Source organism: Lissotriton vulgaris, chromosome 6 (assembly GCF_964263255.1).
Source record: "Lissotriton vulgaris chromosome 6, aLisVul1.2, whole genome shotgun sequence".
NCBI classification, from domain to species: Eukaryota; Metazoa; Chordata; class Amphibia; order Caudata; family Salamandridae; genus Lissotriton; species Lissotriton vulgaris.
The window spans coordinates 1,326,617,344-1,326,642,531 of record NC_141694.1 but is presented as its reverse complement, the minus strand read 5'-3'; positions in this window follow the sequence as shown (position 1 = coordinate 1,326,642,531).

Sequence of the window (25,188 nt, the reverse complement as noted above, 5' to 3'; positions counted from 1 at the left end):
TCGGCGATTTGCAGACTCCGGGATGGCGCTTCTGGTAACGACATCTCTCCATTAAGTATGGACTGCCAGTCGGCAGCAAAGCTTCTGCGTCGTCTGGAAGGGTGGCAGTTCCGGGTAGTACCAATGACCCGTGAAGAATTCTGGAAGGGTCCCCACTGCGTGCCATTGGCTGCACGCCAAATATACAAAAACTGTCCACTCGTGGTAAAGAAGACGCAGGGACACGGCGGGGCTTTTCAGGAGCTGTTTACTTTGAAACACTTGGCATGACGCGTTTCGGCGGAAGCCTTTATCAACTGCCATGGGTGCTGCGAGTTCCCTGGTTTCACTGCTGTTGGTTTCCTGCTCCTAAGGTAAGGCAGGTCACACCTGAGCCACATTTAATTGGAGTCCATTCAGCCATATTGTTAAGGTTAGAACTGCAATTCCCAGCATGCAGTTGGTGCAGAATTTGTTGCTGGGATTATGCTGAATGTCTCTGTCAGCTTGGTAATTTTTTGCTTGAAGTAAGCAGCTGGCTTGAGGGGTGCAGGCTGAAATTCGTAGAGCTGTGCAGGGCAATAAGCAGTTCCTGTGCCTTCACTCCCAACCACACAGTCTCGGCGATTTGCAGACTCGGGATGGAGCTTCAGGCAACGACATCTCTCCATTAAGTATGGACTGCCAGTCGGCAGCAAAGCTTCTGCGTCGTTGGGAAGGGTGGCAGTTCCGGGTAGTACCAATGACCCGTGAACAGGTCTGGAAGAGTCCCCACTGCGTGCCATTGGCTGCACGCCAAATATACAAAAATTGTCCACTCATGGTATAGAAGACTCAGGGACACGGCAGGGCTTTTCAGGAGCTGTTTACTTTGAAACACTTGGCATGACGCGTTTCTGCGGAAGCCTTTATCAAATGCCATGGGTGCTGCGAGTTCCCTGGTTTCACTGCTGTTGGTTTCCTGCTCCTAAAGTAAGGCAGGTCACACCTGAGCCACATTCAATTGGAGTCCATTCAGCCATATTGTTAAGGTTAGAACTGCATTTCCCAGCATGCAGTTGGTGCAGAATTTGTTGCTGGGATTATGCTGAATGTCTCTGTCAGCTTGGTAATTGTTTGCTTGAAGTAAGCTGCTGGCTTGAGGGGTGCAGGCTGAAATTCGTAGCGCTGTGCAGGGCAATAAGCAGTTCCTGTGCCCTCCTTCCCAACAACACAGTCTCGGCGATTTGCAGACTCCGGGATGGCGCTTCTGGTAACGACATCTCTCCATTAAGTATGGACTGCCAGTCGGCAGCAAAGCTTCTGCGTCGTCGGGAAGGGTGGCAGTTCCGGGTAGTACCAATGACCCGTGAACAATTATGGAAGGGTCCCCACTGCGTGCCATTGGCTGCACGCCAAATATACAAAAACTGTCCACTCGTGGTAAAGAAGACGCAGGGACACGGCAGGGCTTTTCAGGAGCTGTTCATTTTGAAACACTTGGCATGACGCGTTTCGGCGGAAGCCTTTATCAAATGCCACGGGTGCTGCGAGTTCCCTGGTTTCACTGCTGTTGGTTTCCTGCTCCTAAAGTAAGGCAGGTCACACCTGAGCCACATTCAATTGGAGTCCATTCAGCCATATTGTTAAGGTTAGACCTGCAATTCCCAGCATGCAGTTGGTGCAGAATTTGTTGCTGGGATTATGCTGAATGTCTCTGTCAGCTTGGTAATTGTTTGCTTGAAGTAAGCAGCTGGCTTGAGGGGTGCAGGCTGAAATTCGTAGCGCTGTGCAGGGCAATAAGCAGTTCCTGTGCCCTCACTCCCAACCACACAGTCTCGGCGATTTGCAGACTCTGGGATGGCGCTTCAGGTAACGACATCTCTCCATTAAGTATGGACTGCCAGTCGGCAGCAAAGCTTCTGCGTCGTCTGGAAGGGTGGCAGTTCAGGGTAGTACCAATGACCCGTGAACAATTCTGTAAGGGTCCCCACTGCATGCCATTGGCTGCACGCCAAATATACAAAAACTGTCCACTCGTGGTAAAGAAGACAGCAGGGACACGGCGGTGCTTTTCAGGAGCTTTTTACTTTGGAACAATTGGCATGACGGGTTTCGGCGGAAGCCTTTATCAAATGCCATGGGTGCTGCGAGTTCCCTGGTTTCACTGCTGTTGGTTTCCTGCTCCTAATGTAAGGCAGGTCACACCTGAGCCACATTCAATTGGAGTCCATTCAGCCATATTGTTAAGGTTAGAACTGCAATTCCGAGCATGCATTTGGTGCAGAATTTGTTGCTGGGATTATGCTGAATGTCTCTGTCAGCTTGGTAATTGTTTGCTTGAAGTAAGCAGCTGGCTTGAGGGGTGCAGTCTGAAATTCGTAGCACTGTGCAGGGCAATAAGCAGTTCCTGTGCCTTCACTCCCAACCACACAGTCTTGGCGATTTTCAGACTCCGGGATGGCGCTTCAGGTAACGACATCTCTCCATTAAGTATGGACTGCCAGTCGGCAGCAAAGCTTCTGCGTCGTCAGGAAGGGTGGCAGTTCCGGGTAGTACCAATGACCCGTGAACAATTCTGGAAGGGTCCCCACTGCGTGCCATTAGCTGCACGCCAAATGTACAAAAACTGTCCACTCGTGGTAAAGAAGACGCAGGGACATGGCAGGGCTTTTCAGGAGCTGTTTACTTTGAAGCACTTGGCATGACGCGTTTCGGCGGAAGCCTTTATCAAATGCCACGGGTGCTGCGAGTTCCCTGGTTTCACTGCTGTTGGTTTCCTGCTCCTAAAGTAAGGCAGGTCACACCTGAGCCACATTCAATTGGAGTCCATTCAGCCATATTGTTAAGGTTAGACCTGCAATTCCCAGCATGCAGTTGGTGCAGAATTTGTTGCTGGGATTATGCTGAATGTCTCTGTCAGCTTGGTAATTGTTTGCTTGAAGTAAGCAGCTGGCTTGAGGGGTGCAGGCTGAAATTCGTAGCGCTGTGCAGGGCAATAAGCAGTTCCTGTGCCCTCACTCCCAACCACACAGTCTCGGCGATTTGCAGACTCTGGGATGGCGCTTCAGGTAACGACATCTCTCCATTAAGTATGGACTGCCAGTCGGCAGCAAAGCTTCTGCGTCGTCTGGAAGGGTGGCAGTTCAGGGTAGTACCAATGACCCGTGAACAATTCTGTAAGGGTCCCCACTGCATGCCATTGGCTGCACGCCAAATATACAAAAACTGTCCACTCGTGGTAAAGAAGACAGCAGGGACACGGCGGTGCTTTTCAGGAGCTTTTTACTTTGGAACAATTGGCATGACGGGTTTCGGCGGAAGCCTTTATCAAATGCCATGGGTGCTGCGAGTTCCCTGGTTTCACTGCTGTTGGTTTCCTGCTCCTAATGTAAGGCAGGTCACACCTGAGCCACATTCAATTGGAGTCCATTCAGCCATATTGTTAAGGTTAGAACTGCAATTCCGAGCATGCATTTGGTGCAGAATTTGTTGCTGGGATTATGCTGAATGTCTCTGTCAGCTTGGTAATTGTTTGCTTGAAGTAAGCAGCTGGCTTGAGGGGTGCAGTCTGAAATTCGTAGCACTGTGCAGGGCAATAAGCAGTTCCTGTGCCTTCACTCCCAACCACACAGTCTTGGCGATTTTCAGACTCCGGGATGGCGCTTCAGGTAACGACATCTCTCCATTAAGTATGGACTGCCAGTCGGCAGCAAAGCTTCTGCGTCGTCAGGAAGGGTGGCAGTTCCGGGTAGTACCAATGACCCGTGAACAATTCTGGAAGGGTCCCCACTGCGTGCCATTAGCTGCACGCCAAATGTACAAAAACTGTCCACTCGTGGTAAAGAAGATGCAGGGACACGGCTGGGCTTTTCTGGAGCTGTTTACTTTGAAACACTTGGCATGACGCGTTTCGGCGGAAGCCTTTATCAAATACCACGGGTGCTGCGAGTTCCCTGGTTTCACTGCTGTTGGTTTCCTGCTCCTAAAGTAAGGCACGTCACACCTGAGCCACATTCAATTGGAGTCCATTCAGCCATATTGTTAAGGTTAGACCTGCAATTCCCAGCATGCAGTTGGTGCAGAATTTGTTGCTGGGATTATGCTGAATGTCTCTGTCAGCTTGGTAATTGTTTGCTTGAAGTAAGCAGCTGGCTTGAGGGGTGCAGGCTGAAATTCGTAGCGCTGTGCAGGGCAATAAGCAGTTCCTGTGCCCTCACTCCCAACCACACAGTCTCGGCGATTTGCAGACTCTGGGATGGCGCTTCAGGTAACGACATCTCTCCATTAAGTATGGACTGCCAGTCGGCAGCAAAGCTTCTGCGTCGTCTGGAAGGGTGGCAGTTCAGGGTAGTACCAATGACCCGTGAACAATTCTGTAAGGGTCCCCACTGCATGCCATTGGCTGCACGCCAAATATACAAAAACTGTCCACTCGTGGTAAAGAAGACAGCAGGGACACGGCGGTGCTTTTCAGGAGCTTTTTACTTTGGAACAATTGGCATGACGGGTTTCGGCGGAAGCCTTTATCAAATGCCATGGGTGCTGCGAGTTCCCTGGTTTCACTGCTGTTGGTTTCCTGCTCCTAATGTAAGGCAGGTCACACCTGAGCCACATTCAATTGGAGTCCATTCAGCCATATTGTTAAGGTTAGAACTGCAATTCCGAGCATGCATTTGGTGCAGAATTTGTTGCTGGGATTATGCTGAATGTCTCTGTCAGCTTGGTAATTGTTTGCTTGAAGTAAGCAGCTGGCTTGAGGGGTGCAGTCTGAAATTCGTAGCACTGTGCAGGGCAATAAGCAGTTCCTGTGCCTTCACTCCCAACCACACAGTCTTGGCGATTTTCAGACTCCGGGATGGCGCTTCAGGTAACGACATCTCTCCATTAAGTATGGACTGCCAGTCGGCAGCAAAGCTTCTGCGTCGTCAGGAAGGGTGGCAGTTCCGGGTAGTACCAATGACCCGTGAACAATTCTGGAAGGGTCCCCACTGCGTGCCATTAGCTGCACGCCAAATGTACAAAAACTGTCCACTCGTGGTAAAGAAGATGCAGGGACACGGCTGGGCTTTTCTGGAGCTGTTTACTTTGAAACACTTGACATGACGCGTTTCGGCGGAAGCCTTTATCAAATACCACGGGTGCTGCGAGTTCCCTGGTTTCACTGCTGTTGGTTTCCTGCTCCTAAAGTAAGGCAGGTCACACCTGAGCCACATTCAATTGGAGTCTATTCAGCCGTATTGTTAAGGTTAGAACTGCAATTCCCAGCATGCAGTTGGTGCAGAATTTGTTGCTGGGATTATGCTGAATGTCTCTGTCAGCTTGGTAATTGTTTGCTTGAAGTAAGCAGCTGGCTTGAGGGGATTCAGGCTGAAATTCGTAGCGCTGTGCAGGGCAATAAGCAGTTCCTTTGCCCTCACTCCCTACCACACAGTCTCGGCGATTTGCAGACTCCGGGATGGCGCTTCAGGTTACGACATCTCTCCATTAAGTATGGACTGCCAGTCGGCAGCAAAGCTTCTGCGTCGTCAGGAAGGGTGGCAGTTCCGGGTAGTACCAATGACCCGTGAACCATTCTGGAAGGGCCCCCACTGCGTGCCATTGGCTGCACGCCAAATATACAAAAACTGTCCACTCGTGGTAAAGAAGACGCAGGGACACGGCAGGGCTTTTCAGGAGCTGTTTACTTTGAAGCACTTGGCATGACGCGTTTCGGCGGAAGCCTTTATCAAATGCCACGGGTGCTGCGAGTTCCCTGGTTTCACTGCTTTTGGTTTCCTGCTTCTAAAGTAAGGCAGGTCACACCTCAGCCACATTCACTTGGAGTCCATTCAGCCATATTGTTAAGGTTAGAACTGCAATTCCCAGCATGCAGTTGGTGCAGGATTTGTTGCTGGGACTATGCTGAATGTCTGTCAGCTTGGTAATTGTTTGCTTGAAGTAAGCAGCTGGCTTGAGGGGTGCAGGCTGAAATTCGTAGAGCTGTGCAGGGCAATAAGCAGTTCCTGTGCCTTCACTCCCAACCACACAGTCTCGGCGATTTGCAGACTCGGGATGGAGCTTCAGGTAACGACATCTCTCCATTAAGTATGGACTGCCGGTCGGCAGCAAAGCTTCTGCGTCGTCGGGAAGGGTGGCAGTTCCGGGTAGTACCAATGACCCGTGAACAATTCTGGAAGGGTCCCCACTGCGTGCCATTGGCTGCATGCCAAATATACAAAACTGTCCACTCGTGGTAAAGAAGACGCAGGGACACGGCGGGGCTTTTCAGGAGCTGTTTACTTTGTATATATATATATATATAAATATATATGCAAGAAACGCCATTCACCACATCTCCTTCCACAGAGACAGAATAACGCAGAGTGAAACCACCGTTTTCGTGCTATAATCCTTAGTGTTTTATTCGTGTAGAATCTCGCCAGCAATCCACCATGACGCGTTTTGCCTCCAAAGAGGCTTGATCACATGATATGCCATGTACATAAACGAGGGCATTTATAGTTAAAATCAGTGCATTGCATCGGCTGTTCCCAATCAAATCATGAACAGTGAAAAAATACTGCAGATACATCGCGGCAGCGGACATTTCATGTAGGGCATAGTGCCCAATTATCAATGTAAACATATCAGTCAGTCAAATAGGCTTTATTTCGATATGTTACATATCTTAAAAAACATTACAAATCGATAAAAACAGTTAAAAAGCCAATGCATAAATAGAAAGCATACAGTTCATATTACAATGGCGCAAATAAATTACATAAGAACAGTCTAAAAATACATATTAAACAAGGTGCAAAAGCCTAGTGGATCTAATACGCCATGCCCAACCTAGAAATTTCGCCATTCCACATGCAAACAGGGGCCGCGGTCCGTTTTCAAAATTCGTAGGGCCTCCCTGTGGAATTTAGTCCCAAGCTCTCTACAGAGTGGTTTCAACCATCTGCGGCGAGGAGCTGCATAGGCCGGGCATTCAAACAACAGGTGGGGAACTGACTCTATCCTGGTCTCACAGAAGGGGCAGAAGGGAATTGTCTGTGCCGGGACCTTCCACCTGGAGGTCAGATTCCCAACTGGGAGTAGGCCTACCCTAAATTTAAAGTATAGAGCCCTGTCCCAGGGTTTTAGAATAATATCCAGATACGGCTCGCAAAAGTGCACCTCCTTGACCAAGAGGAAATCCATAGTGGACCTACACAAATTAGCGTTACTATGTCTGCCATCAAACACCCAACTCCAGTATAGCTTCTTCAAAGGTGGCTTGGGCCGGGCAGTTCTGGTAGTCCAAGCGTCTTCAAGGCCCAGGTCTGTAAGAAGGTGCTTGACTTCCCTTAACCAGCAGATCTTAGACCAGCCAGGCTTTGAAAGAACTTCTTTTAGACCTTCTGCATAGCTGGACATTTCAGGGACTCTCCAAATACGCGCCCACAAGAGAAGAGGGCGCAACCTCACATGGTCGCTAATAGGCCGAGTACCCATATCTAGGAGGAGTGTTAAAGTTGGCGTACTGTAGGAGAGCCCCATTAAGTCCTTGTGGAATTTGTTTTCTGACCGGGACAACTGGTCCACATTCTCCACACCCCAGAGTTCTGCTCCATAAAGAGCTGCACTGACACCTCTTGCCCTATAGATGTCAAGTACTGGTGCAATGGGTTTGAGGGTTAAGGCACGCTGTTCGTTAAGGAGGGTCCCCACCACCCTCTTGTGGGTCAGCAGCATCTTTTGGTGATGACATTTCCAACTCATGGAGTCGCAGAGACGAATACCGAGGTAATCGAACTCCTTGACCCTCTCGAGTGGAACTGAGTCAAGGTTAAGTGGTTTGACGGTCTTCTTCGGGGGGTTTGGACTAGGTACTTGGTCTTCCCTGTGTTTATAACTAGTCCCCTAGAATCACAGAAGGACTTAAAGCTAGTTAGAAGATTCTGCAGGCCTGCTGGGGTTTTGGAGATCAGGAGGGTATCATCTGCAAATAAGAGGGTAGGTATTCTCCTGCCAGCCAGGGAGGGTGCGTCTGCAGGATGTTGTAGCAGGTGCTCCACCACTCCGTTGACATACAAGGAAAACAGAGTGGGGGCTAGCACACATCCCTGGTGGACCCCTCTATTTACAGGAATACGTGATGTTTTTTGTCCCTGGTTACCCCACCTGATCTGTGCAAAGTTGTCAGCATGCAGCTTTATCAGCATGCTTAATAAGTATGGGGGAATTCCCAGTGCGTCAAGCACACTCCAAAGTTGGCTACGTGGGACCAGGTCAAAGGCAGTCCGTAGATCTATAAATGCTAGGTACAGACTGCCTTTGCCCAGTAGAACCACTTTCCAATAAAGCATCATAAGCCGGAATGATTGCTCTATTGTCCCCATACCTGATCTGAAGCCAGCCTGGTAGTCAGAAAGGATATGCTTCTCCTCTACCCACTGCAAGACCCTTCCTAAAACCACTTTACCTGCTACCTTCTGTGTGGAGTCCAGGAGGCTTATAGGACGATAGTTAGCTGGCTCCTCCCGGCTCCCTTTCTTGAAAATTGGGACGACCACTGCGCCCTTCCATGAATCCGGGAGAGCTGCACCAGCCAAGCCAGCATTCAGTAAGGAAGCAATAAGTCTCCCCCACTCATCTGAATTGATGCGGAGCAAGTCCCCCGGTAGACCGTCAGGGCCTGCTGCCTTGTTGGGGACAAGAAGTTTAATCGCCTCCACCACTTCCTTAGATGTAAACAGGAGTTCCTCATTAAGCTCAATGCAATCTATGGAGGACTGTTCAGTGGGGGTTACCTCAGTACCCAAAGCCATAGTGTAGAGCTGGGAGAAGTGATCGAACCATGCGCCTTCCGTTATATTGCATGTTATAAGCGAGTACACAAGTTTGTCCCTAGCTCTTATTAAGTCCCAGAATCCCTTCGAGTCCTACTTTGAGCTTGCCACCTTAAGGTCATACCAAAACTGATTCTCGTGCTCAGCCTTGGCCTTTGATATTGCCATTCTGTAATTACTCCTTGTAATACTAATCAGACCGACATCCTTGGCTTTCACCGCTTTAATTAGATCACTTTTGGCAGCGCGACAGGCAGGGGAGAACCAGCCCGCAATACCCTTGGGTCCGCCTCTTGTGCCTACAGGACGAGCTAAGAATAGTTCGCTTAAGGCGTTGGTGGTTTGGGCAAACAAAGCGGGAACCTCGTGCACACTGAGAGCGGGGGAGTCTAAACGGGGCAAGATGTTAGACATTATGGATTTTATTTCCAGGATCTTCCCCTCATTGGCAGCAATGGTGTTCCATTTCAGGCGCCTGCCACAGTTGGAGGGGCATACTTCGTGTGTTGTTCTCCAAACATGTGGGAGTGGAGCTGTGGTCACCCCCGCCCACAGAGGGGACAGGGACAGAGATAAAGGATTGTGGTCGCTGTCAGTAGACGGCAAGACCACCATATCTAACAGGTGGGCCCAAAGTCTATAGTTCAAGAGAATAAAATCACTTCGTGAGGAATGACCTACTCTGTTAAACGTATGAGCCCCGTTAGGATCTGAGTTTGATCTGCCGTTGGTTGCCCTAAGACCATGTTCCAGACAAAGGGCATTGAGATGAATGGCACTTTGGGTCCAGCTTCTAATTGGGGGTAATGTGAGGGGGGGAATACCTCTCCTTGCATCGTCCTCCCGGGTACCCAATATATCCTCCATAGCAAGGGGTTCAAATGTACAATTGAAATCCCCAGTCAGTATAACAAGGGAGTCAGCACCTCTAGATCTAAGTTCCTCATCAATGCCGGTAAGGGACAGTGTGGATGTACCACCCCTTGAGCCTCTGACATAGATATTAAATGCTTTGAGCACCCTCCCCCCACGCGGCCCTCTCACTGTTATTCTCTGCAAATCTGGGGACTTAGTGGCTATGCATCTGATAGAGAATCCCAGGGAAATTCTTGCCCAAATTAGTAGACCGCCAGAGGGGCGGCCCTTCCCACCAGGCGATTGTATTGCGGAAACAAAGTAGGTAGTATAACCCACCTTGTGACCTGGTTCCAGGCACCAAGTTTCCTGGAACAAGCAAATCCCGAAAGATTCAACAAATGAATTCCATTCAGGTATGCCTGTATTCCTTGCAAGACCCGCTATATTCCAGCTAACCACCTTTAGGGCTACGTCGCCAGCTCCTCCCCGCCCCATCGCTAATTCGCTCACAAGGGGGTCAGGCACAATGCTAGGGGCCTCCTCCGGGACCAAGAATAAAGCTACTCCCCCAGGCACCTCTAAGGGAGGGCGTGCAAGCTCAAGGTCTACAGCACCATCCACAGACAGATGATCCACCGACATAGCGGGAGCAAAAGGGGTGCAAGTAGGAGGCCTCACCAGATCCCCACTAGAGGTTGGACTGTCGCTTGATTTCTCACCAAATGCCTCTGCATGCTTCTCCCGTAAGGGGCAGCTAGCACGTCAATAGTTATGCCACAACCGACCCTGCGGCTGGAACGGGCTGTTGCAAAATAGACTGAATTGGGAGAAATTACCACGGGCCTGCCTGCCACCCCAGTCCTCCCACAAAGGTGTTCCGACTGGCCTCGCTGATAGATTTGGGGGATTAAAGAAGCTGAGGTCATGTGTGTGTACTTATTACTCCACCGCTACCTGTTGAGCTATGCTCCCTGATGGGAAAAGATCAAACATAACTGGCAACCCTTGGGTCCTCAAAATTTACTTGATACAATCCTGCTTGTGATTTTTGGTCTAGTGCCGATCCATCCAACTCTCCTTACATAAATTACCCGCCCATCCCAGGTATCAGGCAAGGGTCTATTTTCTTTAAGCCAGAATAAGGTTTTATTCAGCAATTCCACATAAGACTCTTGTTTGCCTGGACTAATTTCGGGCACCCCAGTCAGTACTGCCACAAAAGGCTGGCAGTCGGGAGGTAGATTGGCATTTGGAACTATCCCCCCCCTTAAGGCCCCTGCCTGACTGCAAGGAATGGGCTGGTACTGGTTTATCTATTTTAGGGGTGGTACTCTCAGGGGCATTACTGGAGGCTGGAGTGTTAATGCTTGCTCGTCCAGGAGTGCCATTAGCCCTGGGGCATGTCGTCTTTTTAGCTGGAATAGTATTAGCCTTGGAAGGCTTCCAATTGACTGCGGCATTAGGTTCCAACGGCCCGGGCTTCTTGGCTACCCCTGGACGAGCCGCGGAGTTGGGAGCAGGAACAATCACTGCCGGCACAGGTGCGGGACCGGCTATAATATTGGGTATAGGAGTAGGACCTTGTGGGGCGATCGGAGTCTCCCTGCTGTCCGGTCCTCCCCAGACCCCTCCTCCCTAATTCTTAACTGCAACTTGATACAAGATTTTAGGGAGAAGAAGTTGTCTAAGGTTGTCTGCTCTAATTTATCCATCTGCTCTGACAGCCCTTGGATTCTCTCTAATACAGGGAGAAGTAATACTTTCATAATTTTTTCTATATTTGCGATGGAAACAGGGTCTGGGGTGAGGGTGGGGGTGAGGTCCCTGCAAGATCACTAATCTGGTTTGTACAAACATTGGGCACGGTCTCCCCCTTTGCTCCCGTCAAAGTGTTGGTGTCCTGTCCCACTACCTTTTGGGCACCACCTGGCCTAATGCCTAACCCCCGGGATCTCTTGTATGGTTTAATCAATCTACCTTTCCGAGGGCTAGCCATTCTTTTTCGTTTAATTGGAACAGGATGTATTTGTGCCTGTACTACGAGTGCAGGTTGAAGGGGTGTGTCCACATGGGTAGGAGTTATAACCAAGGACGGTGTAGGGGCAGTTGACTCACTATCCGGGGGGTCTGGGGCAACATTGCTTTCAGCTAGATAAGCTTCAGCCATCAGACTCTCTAACCTATCTATACTTGCTCTTAGAGCGGACACCCGGGGTGGTCCAGGGGAGGAGATGCAGGGATTAATGGGTCGAGAGGACACGCTGGCGATGGCACCAGAGCTAACGGGCCCAGCGATGACCGTTTATCAAGAAGGGGTCCTCGAGAAATGCGCCGCTCTGTCATAGCGATCTCCTTTTCTATGACAGTGGCCACACGGGTGATAAACTTATCCATGGTGCCAACCAGACCCCCCTCTTCACCCATACCCCCCTTCTCAAGTTTTTGCCCAATCGAGTTGCCATTGACATGGCAGGGATGGCAGGGTATGGACACAGTACCTTCAGTGAGACTCTTAATCCTGGAACAGTTGGGGAATAACAGGAGTTCAGGGATCCTTTGCAGCCAAAAGACAGATTTCAGAGGGGTGGCCCAGCCCAGCCACGAACGGTCCCGGACGGCCCGCCATTTGCCCGGGCTTCGCCCAGGCATCCCGCGAAGCGAGGAACTACTCCAAACAAATAGAGATTATGGCGGTCCGGGGGCGGGGCTCACAGGGTGCACAGGCCAGGTGTCAAGGGCCGTGCAGGGACTCCTGGGAGAGTGAGTCCCTGCAGCGCGATGCTCCACCTCTATTGAGCCGCCCAACAGCCTCACAGCATCACCACCAGCTGCGCGATGCGCGAGGCGAGGATTGGGGGCGGCAGCAATGCCCCAAGTCCACAAGCCCACAGCAAGAAAAAGCGGCGTCCTCAGGTGAGAGTCCGAAGCTCAGCCACGTCAGGAAAGCAATGTAAACATATCTCCCCCAAATGTTTAAGAAAAAAAATATATATATATACAATGATAAAAACATATCTACAATGTAAAACCAACTATACAAGTTCATATACAGGGATAAATCCATATATTTACTAAATCCATATATTTACATTGTTTTTTTAATTATTTTGAATTGGAGTATTATGTAAATAGGTGATTTGATATTACATCATCCTATATTGCACTCTTCATACCCCAGCTGCCTGTCGCATTCGATAAAGTGCAAATCTCCACTGTTCTGTTCATATAACCCATGTAGGTAATAAAATAATGCGAACAGTCTACTGTATTAACTTTCTAAAATGCCCTCCTTAGGGTGCTGAGATAAATATATGTGTTAAACTAAAGTGCAAGTGCTATATTAAAAACATTATCTGTTTCTGGAAGCTGGCGAACCTGTTCCTAGCATGAATCAAAATCCTCAAATACATTGGCTTCTAAAGGGCCTGATCCCAGACTCCTTTATTGCACCTAGACAAGTTAGTCCATATACTGACTTCTAAAAGAAGCAAATTATGATCTTAATCTATTACAGGCAGGTATACATGTCCTCACTGGCATTGAGGCCCCCCGGGTGCTATTGAGTTCCAGAATATACCTCGTTTCAAGCAAGCGTAGCTTGGCATCCCTATTTCCCCCCCCTCTTAAGGGGTAAGATCGTGTCAACAAGGTAATATTGGAGACACGTGGGGTCACTATTGTGAATTGATTCAAAGTGCCGTGCTACGGGATATGTATGGTCCCTCCCCGATATGGCTCTTAGGTGCTGCAGTACCCGCTTGTGGGCGGGCAAGCGTGTGCTGCCCACATAGCGCAGCCCACAGGGGCACTGCAGCACGTTGACCACATATTCGGTTTTGCATGTGAGTCTTTTGCCGATTGGAATTGGTTTATTGCAAAAAGGACTGGAATAGTGGGTTTTATTTATTCCATGGCGGCAAGCTTTACAGGATAGACACTTTTTAAATCCCTTACTCAGAGCCGTCCAGGTTCTGAGATTGTCATATCCAAGCTGTTGCTTACTAAAGCATTAGCCATAGTTGGTGATCTGCGGAATGTGAGGTCTGGTTTGTTTGCCACCAATCCTCCTATTACCGGATCCCCCCTCACTAGATTCCAGTTCCTACTAAAGATTTTTCTGATCTCTGCATGTTGCGTGCTATAAGTTAAAATGGCCCTTGATTGTATCATCTCGGAGTTTGTTTGTGTCGTTTTTATTTTGGGTATTAAAGCTTGTTCTCTTGAGATCGTTTGAGTGCGCTCAATTGCTTTATTTATTACACTCTCGCTGTACCCTCTCTCCAGGAAGCGTATCTTACTATCTCTCTGGGCTCTCTCACAATCAATATCCGTGCTGCAAATGTGTCTCAGCCTTAGCATCTCCCCGTAGGGGATGCTGCAGATGAGATGCCGCAGATGCTGGCTAGTTGCGTGAAGCAACGTATTCCCCGCGGTTGCCTTCCTGTGCAGCTTGGTTTCCATCTTGTTATCTTTAATGTATACTTCAACATCCAAAAAGCTTACTCTTTCTCTATGGATCTCTGATGTAAATTGTAAGTTGAAAGCATTAACATTCAATTCTTCTATGAAATTAGAGGCCTCCTCCTTGGACCCCCTCCAAACCATGAATAGGTCATCTATATACCTTAAGTATAACATCACGTTGTTAGTCATGATGTTCTTGTGTCGGTCCATGAGGACCCGCTCCTCCCACAGCCCCATGTGTAGACACGCGAAGCTGGGGGAAAAACAGGCCCCCATGGCCGCACCTCTCATCTGTTGGTATACCTGGTTGTTGAATATGAAAAGTTCTGCTCCAGGCATAACTTCAACATATATATTTTGCTTCAAGATCCAACAAGGAAAATAAAAACGCTCTAGCTCGTGTTTCTTTTTTCAGTAATTACAGCAGCTTTATTTTGGCCAAAACCCAACGCGTTTCACCTTTACAAAAGGCTTGATCACAGGATGTTGAGCCCTGGTGTGAGACCTTCTTTTATTTTACATATACACAGTTTCTTCATGTGTTTTAAAACTAGTGCATTTTGGTATATGTGGTTTTAGTGACTAAAGTGATGTTTAACAATAATTATAGCAATAAATTGTGCTCAGTTTTAGTGCTAACAAACATGAAATTAAAAAGTGCACTTTCTTGTAACGAAGAAAAACGGAATGTCATTCATTATTCTCTCTAGTGAGAGATTTGGTTTTTTGTCGCAGTAGTGTCTCTCTAGTGAGTGATTTCCGGTTTCTGTTTTCATTTTATTCAAAATCCCTGCCAATTGAATCCCAGCATTTGTTAAGTGCTTTAGTGCTCCATTTGTCGGTGCAATTTTTGCCCTCAGGTGGGTCCTTCCGGTTGTATGTTCTTACAACGAACTCCGTTGTAACGCATGCCTTTACCACGCATGCGTTACTACGGAATGCTATTTTTACGCTTATCCTTCTTCACGTTTTTCTTCGTGGTGACGTCATACGTAGGAAAAAAGAAACGGCTGTTTCCTTCCTCTGCAACGCAGATTGCCTGCACATCTCGTCTAAAGGTTAGTGTTTTATTTGGGGGGGAAGCCCCCCCAATCCCCCTTTTTTTATTTGTACCCTTTACCACACATGCCTTTACTACGTACCTCGTAGTAAACGTATGCATGGTAAAGGCTGTCGTTGTAACCACGCATGCGTTGTAATACATGCGTGGTTAAGGTTTTCGTTGAAACGGCCTCGTTGTAGTGGCCGTTTCCCGGGTCCTTCCTATTTTACTGTTCTTATGGTTCAGTTCTTGTTTCCAGTCAGAATGATGTTTTATCACAGATGGACATGTAATTCTTCATTTTGATTCAGTCCTCTGGGGTCTAGAGTCCTGAAAGTTATTATGTGTTTGGATTCTTTCTGTCTTAAGGTCTTCATACGATTTCCTCCTCTCTTCGATGCTGGTACTTGTTCAATGGCACAATAGCGTAAGGTTTACCAGTTGCTGTCATGGTATTTTTCCATGTGTTTCGCAATGGGGTTTGTTCGATCTTTGTGGGTTGTCGCTCTTGTGTGTTCCAATATTCTTTTTTCACCTAAAAGATGGTACTTCCAATGTATCTTTTACGACATGGGCACTCTACCATGTAGATTACATGTGTGCTCTTGCATGTCAAGTGCTGGTGAATTCTCCATTTAGTACCCTTCTTGATCTCAATTTCTTTGGTGGGGGTGGCAATTTTGCAAACTTTGCACTGTCTGCATGGCCAAAATCCTTCCCTCTGTAACCAGGTAGTATTTGGTACATCTCTGAAGTGACTATGAACGATTTGATCGCCTATGTTTCTGGCTCTTCTGTATGTTATGTTAGGGTGGTCACCGATTAGTTTTGCCAATGTTTGATCCGATTTCAGGATTTCCCAATGTTTGTGGATAATTTTGATCAGCTTTTGGTTTTCTGCACTGTATGTTGTAATTAGTCTGATCTCAATGTTGTTTGTTTGATCTTCTTTGTTTTGATGTAAGATTTCTTTTCGATCTTGTTTCATAACCTTATTGAAGCATTTGTCCAAAAATTTCTTTGGATATTTTCTTGCGAAGAATCTGGTCATGGCTTTTTTACTGTGTCTTTGAAATTCGCTTTCATTTGAGAAGTTCCTTTTTAATCTCAAAAACTCCCCGTACGGGATGCTCCATTTTAGATTTTTATTGTGAAAACTTTCACCATGTAGAGTTGCATTCGTAGCTGTTTTTTTTCCTGTGTAACGTTGTCTGTAGGGAGTCATTGACAATATAGATTTCAGTGTCCAGGAACACTACTCTTTCTGAACTTATTTCAAATGTGACCTTTAAGTTGGTTGGACTATTGTTCAGTTTGTCAAAGTACAATTCAAAATCTTCTGTGGTTCCATTCCAGATGATCAACAGATCATCTATGAACCTGAGCCACAGTACGATTTTTTCCCTCCACCGATAATTTTCGGTGTTCCATGCTAGATGTTGCGCCCCATTGTTAGATTTGCGTAATTTGGGGAAAACGAGAATCCCATTGCGCATCCTCTTATTTGTTTATAAATTTGTTTACTAATTCCAGTCAATGCTCACTGTTAGCTGCTCTTTGAGGAATACAGCATTTTAAAGGAACTTATCTGAAAATTAACATATAAAATACATATCGGGTTATGTGTAATATTGTTCAGTATTCCCATCTTGGGTTTCTAGTGAATCCCTTTGCCTTCACACAGTGACTGTAGCCACTCTGCAGTTATAGTTAGGATTCCCAGAGGTAGTAATTTGTCAGATTTTTGCTTGATAATAACTGTCACCGTTTAATGAATCTCCACGAAATTTAGCAGACCTATTCTTTTTTCTACATTGGCAGCGGACACAAAGTTTTTTGATGATTAGTTAAGATGTTGCAAAGAAAAGACGAGGGGTCCCAAAACAGGTTTATCCGCCTATGTATTTCCTTTAGACTTTTTAGACAGAGGTAGCGACAAAATGACTAAGCACATGTACATGAAATCTGGCATTAATATAGATTATGATTAGATTAGATTAGATTAGATTAAAATACTTGTAGAGTGAATGGCTGAGGCGACCCAGAGCTAAAGCCAGACAGAGTGGGGGATAGGTGAGGAATTAAAGTTGATAGAAAAGCCAGGTCTTCACCAACCGTCTGAAGACCTGGTGATGGGGTGGAAAGGGTCTTTTTTGTTTTGTGATCTAAATTTCTTCACTTGTTTTTCAGTAATAAGGCACAATAACTTAGTGATATATTGGGCCGCGGTATACTGTGGTACCTTCGTGGTATACCACGGTACATGTGAATGATGACACACTGTATTATTGGATAATCTAACCCCTTGAAAAATAAAAAGGCAGAAATATTGTTTAGACCACACTTTGTGTTTGTACTGTGTTTCAATGGGAAATCTACTTAATTACTCTTTTTGGAATGTATAGGAAAAAAAGATGAGGCAGTTTCAGGGGTGTGGAAGTCTCGTAAAAATCTGCTTCCCTAAAGGCAAAATTATTCAGAAATCTGCTTGCCCTTTAGAGAAATCCACTTGTCCTACTTAATAACTAAATCTTACATGAATCACAACAGACAAGCTCAAAGCTTTTTATAGTAGCAAAAAGATGTCAGTTCGGACAGATTGAGGTGATCTTGGGCGTGAAATGGTGCAATTTAGTATGTTTTAATATATTTTTCAAGTTTGCTCATTTTAACCCCTATACCCTGATACAAAGTGTGAGAAGTTGGCCTGATATGTGATGTCCACTATTCTAGTGGGCACCCTGTATCAGTCCAAACAACCCTTATGGTGATGGTTGTAAAGTCAACCTTATAGACCAGCTATCCTAGTGGTAGCATGGACAAAGCAGTCTTAGGTTAATACTTCAGAGAGCATGTGAAGCCAATTGTTTTACCAATAATAACCCCTTGAATACCAAAGGAAAGGACACCACACAAGGTATATATCAAATATATATGTATTTATTACTAACACAACGCCTCTGCCCTCTTTATGAGGTCAGAGTTCGAGATACAGCACAAGTTACTCAATAAGCATACTATAAGTTGCACAAATACAATTCTGCCCTTGGGGCCTCACGAACCATATACTAAATAAGTGGTATAAGGACCACTTCAGGAAAAGTGAATAGGCCTAGGGCCTAGGGAAATGCCGGGACTACACTGAACAACCACATGTTAGGAAGTAGGAGTCTCACAGGATGCGTGTGTAGTGTCTAAACACACAATCAGGTTCTCATAGACTTTCAATGGGAACGGGGCCAGAGCTGGGGCTGGAGTGCCCCAGCAACTGGTTTGAACCGGGCTATGCATGGAGCACCTTGTGTGCCCCAGGGAGTGCCTCATTTCATTCAACCCACCCTGCCCCAATACACTATAGCCTGTCTGGGGAGGTGCTAGCACCTCCCAAGGCAGGAAACCTATTGTCCATTCCTCCCTCGCTGGAAGGGCTCCCAGCTGCTCGAGGTCAGACTGTGTCTGTGGCAGCAGCATCCATTTTGTGATGCTGGGGCTCTGTTTAACTTTAACCGGGTAAAGCTACAACCACATGTCTTCTCCCTCTAGAAGGGTGGAATGCTACCCCCGCCGCCAGAACTGGGGGGGGGGGTAGTATTCCAAAGAGTATGACACCTTACACGACATGTTTTGATAAAGCCAAACCAAAGTTAGCATTAACCTCAAGGATTAGAATGCACTTAAGAGTTTATGGTATGGCTATATCATAGAACAGCTATAAGGACATGGTACCGAAAGCTGCAGACAGGCTCAGCTCATGCTAGAGCACCATCTCACATAAAACCAAGCACTCTGCCTTCAGGGTTGTCAAGGCCTGCCATAGGAGTGACTTATAGGTATATATGTGTCTATATGTAATGGTAGGTATAGGGATACTATACCTAAGCAAGGGGTAATTACACGACCTTGCCCCAGCTGAGTGATCATCCAGTTGTGTCAAATTGGATGGCCAGCCAGGGGTGGCATAATACATGCTGCAGCCCCTGGTAGGCCTTGGATGCACATATGCCCTGGGTACCTATGGTACACTATACAGGGGCTCACAAAGGTGACCCAATGCCCAATTAGGTATGTACCTAAAGTACATGGTATGAATTTAGAGAGAGAACAGCTGGGCTGTGGGTCTGATTAGCAGGCCCACAGCCACACTAAAGTCGAGAAACCAGTATATTAGAGCAAAAAGTGGGGGTGACCATAGGAAGCAGACCCTACTCTCCTACACAAAGCTCCTACTGGCAGTAAACTGCTGGAATGGAGCTACGTTTTTAGAATTGGAATTTTTGATACAAAGGTAACACAGATCTGTGCAGAATCTGAGTTTACCCACTTCCATAAAGGAGGAGGATCAGAACCTGGGACAAATAAATTACATATAATCTCTGCATATGGTGCATTAACACCCCCCCCCCCCTAAAAATTGCCACTCAACAGCAAATTACATCTATAACACTGCAGACACGCCTCATACAGACACACACACACTGAATTCATGTTGGTCACTCCCTCTCTCCTGCTTTGCTTCTCTGATCCTAACTCCCATCACACAAGAACTTTATTTTTTGCAACAATACCCACTTACACAACACCTTGCCAACTAGATTAATTATCTTCTTTTCTCAAACACAACAGATAGCTTCACTGACTGCACACCAGAACACTGAAGTCATATCCATCAATCAATCAGACGGTATTTGTATAGCGCTGCGTATCACCCTAGGGGGTATCCAGGCGCTGTATATAGTTGGCAGAGTGCTGCCAGCTCCACAGCTCTACCCAAGCAACACATCAACAAACGCCTTGGAGGCATTCAGATAATCTTACGTAAATGTACTGCACACATTGCTTCAATAACTTTTACCAGACTAGTGATGCTGCCAGAAAACCATCTCCCTAGCTGGGGGGCCAATGGACAACTGAGCACCCAGCTCAATGAGAAACACCAAAGTGCTTCAGCACACCACAGACACTGACCACTAGGAAGGGCTTTACTAGAATCAGCTCATGTTAGTTTCACATTAAGTAACAATAAACTTGACTATACAAAACCTTTAAGAAATCACTACAAAGCACAACCAAACAATTAACAATTGATTGGTGGAAATCTCCCAATGTACGAAAGGACACACATATGAAAGCACCACAATACCACAGCGGCGGCTCCTTTGCTATGGCGTAGGAACGTCACCCCCCACCCTCGCCAGCTGCCTCAAAATGGCAGGAAAGGAATTGTAAAAAGATAATAAACACTTGTTAATGTTGTTTTATTTTACCTTTCCTGACGCGTCTTTGGGGGCGGGCCAGGGGGGAATACAGGCACAGAGGGGGAGTGGTGGGCCCTGCCTTCAGTTAACAAAATGGTTTGGCCAGCCAAACCGTCATGCGCACTGAAGCTGTCTCTAACCCGAGCTGCATTGCCAGGTTGGAGAAAGCAGGCACAGGCTCCCAGTCTGACTGGGAGCGTAAATTCACAGCACTCAGGCCAATCCCGACACTTCTTTCATACTGCCACCAGCCGCATGAGAGCAGCGTCAGGATTGGCTGCAGTGGAGTCTGGGAGCCTGTGATTGGAAGAGAGGAGAGGAGCAAAAGAGCGTGAAGCGGCCGGTCGAAGGTACGTTTTTTTTCCGTCTCCACGCCCCGCCATTTTTGGTCAACACTAACCGCTATTGCAATACCATACTAATGGTACAAGCCTAACAGTACAGATAACATGACAACATAACATTACTTTAGAAAACCAGATACCCACACAGTACACACATTAACCCTTCACTGCCCAGTCTAATGCCCCTTGACATACACTACTAACTTAGCATTGCACATATTCGCCCATTTTCCACAACCCAACAGAAATGTACTCACTTGCCCCATTTCCACAATGTCACAACAATGCACAAATTTACCACAATGTAGCACAATTCATTGACACACTGGTGAAGTGTGTGTGTAACAGAAATGCACTCAGAGGTAGAAATGTTCACAGTAACACACCGGCTGTGCACATAAACTGGCAAACAGTAGAAAAGCGTAGTCTCTGCCAAGCCACCTACCTTGCCAGTTTACTGCCCGACACTCAGACCTGACCGGGGCTGTGCAGGCGGAGGAAGGCATCACATATAGAGATGCTGGGGCATCAGCAGAAGGGTAGATAGATGTGGTGGACAGGCAGATATTGGCAGGTAAAGGGTTGAGAAAATCAGCCTTCTGCTATGCAACACACAATGGGAATGGGCATGCATAAGTGAGCCCGGCCCACTCTATGTGCTGGTACTTGTATGTGGGGGGCTTGATCCCAGTTCCTCCCCGTGCTCCTCATTTATGTACCACCAGACCCAACGACGATAACCAACAGTAGACAATACAGCCAGTTAGAACTGTCCCACGCTGGCTGTCAGTCTAGCACTGAGGGACAGCCAGCCTGTGCTTCACCTTCATCCTGCCGGTCTCCAATCCACTGGCCCTCTACTCCAGCCTCCAATTATTCTCCCCCTGCACCACAGCCTCTATTTATTTTCCCACTCCTCAAACTGATGACATCTTCTGACTTCACTACCTCTCTCCTCTCCCCCTAACCAAATCCTCAACCCCAGTCACCCCCATGACCACCTTGTCATCGTAGCAGTTCATCCTTTGCTTGACACTACAGCCTCTCGTAGTCCCATGAATCCAAACATGCTACAACTCTCTCTCCCTAAACCAACAACTCCTACCTCTGACTCCCCAAGCTCTACCCACCCCTTAACTTTCACAAGAGGTCTCCCTTCATCGGACTCCCCAGCCTCTACCCACCCCTTGACTCTCCCTGAGGTCTCCCTTCATCGGACTCCCCAGCCTCTACCCACCCCTTGACTCTCCCCGAGGTCTTCCTTCATCAGACTCCCCAGCCTTTACCCACCCCTTGACTCTCCCCGAGGTCTCTCTTCATCAGACTCCCCAGCCTCTACCCACCCCTTGACTCTCCACGAGGTCTCCCTTCATCTCACTCCCCAGCCTCTGCCCACCCCTTGACTCTCCCTGAGGTCTCCCTTCATCGGACTCCCCAGCCTCTACCCACCCCTTGACTCTCCCCAAGGTCTCCCTTCCTCTCACTCCCCAGCCTTCACCCACCCCTTGACTCTACCTGAGGACTCCCTTCACCTCACTCCCCAGCCCTTACCCATCCCTCGACTCTCCCCGAGGTCTCCTTTCATCAGACTCCCCAGCCTCTACCCACCCCTTGACTCTCCACAAGGTCTCCCTTCATACCCACCCCTTGACTCTCCCTGAGGTCTCCCTTCATCGGACTCCCCAGCCTCTACCCACCCCTTGACTCTCCCCGAGGTCTCCCGTCATCAGACTCCCCAGCCTCTGCCCACCCCTTGACTCTCCCCGAGGTCTCCCTTCATCGGACTCCCCAACCTCTACCCACCCCTTGACTCTCCCCGAGGTCTCCCTTCATCGGACTCCCCAGCCTCTACCCACCCCTTGACTCTCCCCGAGGTCTCCCTTCCTCTCACTCCCCAGCCTTCACCCACCCCTTGACTCTCCCTGAGGACTCCCTTCATCAGACTCCCTAGCCTCTGCCCACCCCTTGACTCTCCCCGAGGTCTCCCTTCACCTCACTCCCCAGCCTTTACCCATCCCTCGACTCTCCCCGAGGTCTCCCTTCATCAGACTCCCCAGCCTCTGCCCACCCCTTGACTCTCCCCGAGGTCTCCCTTCATCGGACTCCCCAGCCTCTACCCACCCCTTGACTCTCCCCGAGGTCTCCCTTCATCGGACTCCCCAGCCTCTACCCACCCCTTGACTCTCCACAAGGTCTCCCTTCATACCCACCCCTTGACTCTCCCTGAGGTCTCCCTTCATCGGACTCCCCAGCCTCTACCCACTCCTTGACTCTCCTCTGAGGTCTCCCTTCATCGGACTCCCCAGCCTCTACCCACCCCTTGACTCTCCCAGAGGTCTCCCTTCATCGGACTCCCCAGCCTCTACCCACCCCTTGACTCTCCCTGAGGTCTCCCTTCATCTCACTCCCCAGCCTCTACCCACCCCTTGACTCTCCCTGAGGTCTCCCTTCATCTCACTCCCCAGCCTCAACCCACCCCTTGACTCTCCCTGAGGTCTCCCTTCATCGGACTCCTCAGCCTCTACCCACCCCTTGACTCTCCCCGAGGTCTCCCTTCATCGGACTCCCCAGCCTCTACCCACCCCTTGACTCTCCACAAGGTCTTCCTTCATACCCACCCCTTCACTCTCCCTGAGGTCTCCCTTCATCGGACTCCCCAGCCTCTACCCACCATTTGACTCTCCCCGAGGTCTCCCTTCATCGGACTCCCCAGCCTCTCCATTGAGTTCTCCCTTCATCGGACTCCCCAGCCTCTACCCACCCTTGACTCTCCCTGAGGTCTCCCTTCATCGGACTCCCCAGCCTCTACCCACCCCTTCACTCTCCCTGAGGTCTCCCTTCATCGGACTCCCCAGCCTCTACCCACCCCTTGACTCTCCTCTGAGGTCTCCCTTCATCGGACTCCCCCGCCTCTACCCACCCATTGACTCTCCCAGAGGTCTCCCTTCATCGGACTCCCCAGCCTCTATCCACCCCTTGACTCTCCCTGAGGTCTCCCTTCATCTCACTCCCAGCCTCTACCCACCCCTTGACTCTCCCTGAGGTCTCCCTTCATCTCACTCCCCAGCCTCTACCCACCCCTTGACTCTCCCTGAGGTCTCCCTTCATCGGACTCCCCAGCCTCTACCCACCCCTTGACTCTCCCCGAGGTCTCCCTTCATCGGACTCCCCAGCCTCTACCCACCCCTTGACTCTCCACAAGGTCTCCCTTCATACCCACCCCTTGACTCTCCCTGAGGTTTCTCTTCATCGGACTCCCCAGCCTCTACCCACCCATTGAGTCTCCCCGAGGTCTCCCTTCATCTCACTCCCCAGCCTCTCCTTTGAGTTCTCCCTTCATCGGACTCCCCAGCCTCTACCCACCCCTTGACTCTCCACAAGGTCTCCCTTCATATCCACCCCTTGACTCTCCCTGAGGTCTCCCTTCATCGGACTCCCCAGCCTCTACCCACCCCTTGACTCTCCACAAGGTCTCCCTTCATACCCACCCCTTGACTCTCCCCGATGTCTCCCTTCATCGGACTCCCCAGCCTCTACCCACCCCTTGACTCTCCCCGATGTCTCCCTTCATCGGACTCCCCAGCCTCTACCCACCCCTTGACTCTCCCCGAGTTCTCCCTTCATCGGACTCCGCAGCCTCAACCCACCCCTTGACTCTCTCCGAGGTCTCCCTTCATCTCACTCCCCAGCCTCTACCCATCCCTTGACTCTCCCCGAGGTCTCCCTTCATCTCACTCCCCAACCTTTACCCATCCCTCGACTCTCCCCGAGGTTTCCCTTCCTCTCGCTCCCCAGCCTCTCCATTGAGTTCTCCCTTCATCGGACTCCCCAGCCTCTACCCACCCCTTGACTCTCCACAAGGTCTCCCTTCATACCCACCCCTTGACTCTCCCTGAGGTCTCCCTTCATCGGACTCCCCAGCCTCTACCCACCATTTGAGTCTCCCCGAGGTCTCCCTTCATCTCACTCCCCAACCTTTACCCATCCCTCGACTCTCCCCGAGGTCTCCCTTCCTCTCGCTCCCCAGCCTCTCCATTGAGTTCTCCCTTCATCAGACTCCCCTTTTCTCTGTCATCTCCTGGTTTCAGTCTTTCCCTTCTGATCTCCCTAGAGTGGCTCAGCTCCTTACGAGGCCCCTCCATTACAGTTCACGTCTTGCGACCGTCACTTAGACCTCGCCTCATTGCTGTGGAAACCTGCACTACTGTCTGGAGGAGAGAGCGGACACTTCCGGTGAGAGAGGCCTTCAGGCCTGCAGCCTCCGCATGGAGAGTCCAGCCCACGCCAACTGAGGGAGGGTGGGAGGGAGGGGGTGGGGGGCTATCAGCCCAACCTTTCATTGCGCACCTGGTGCAGGACAATGCGCCTAATGTCGAAAATATTTATTTTAAACTAAGAATACGAAAACTCCACATTATACATTTATATAAAATGTCTGCGCCTTCCCA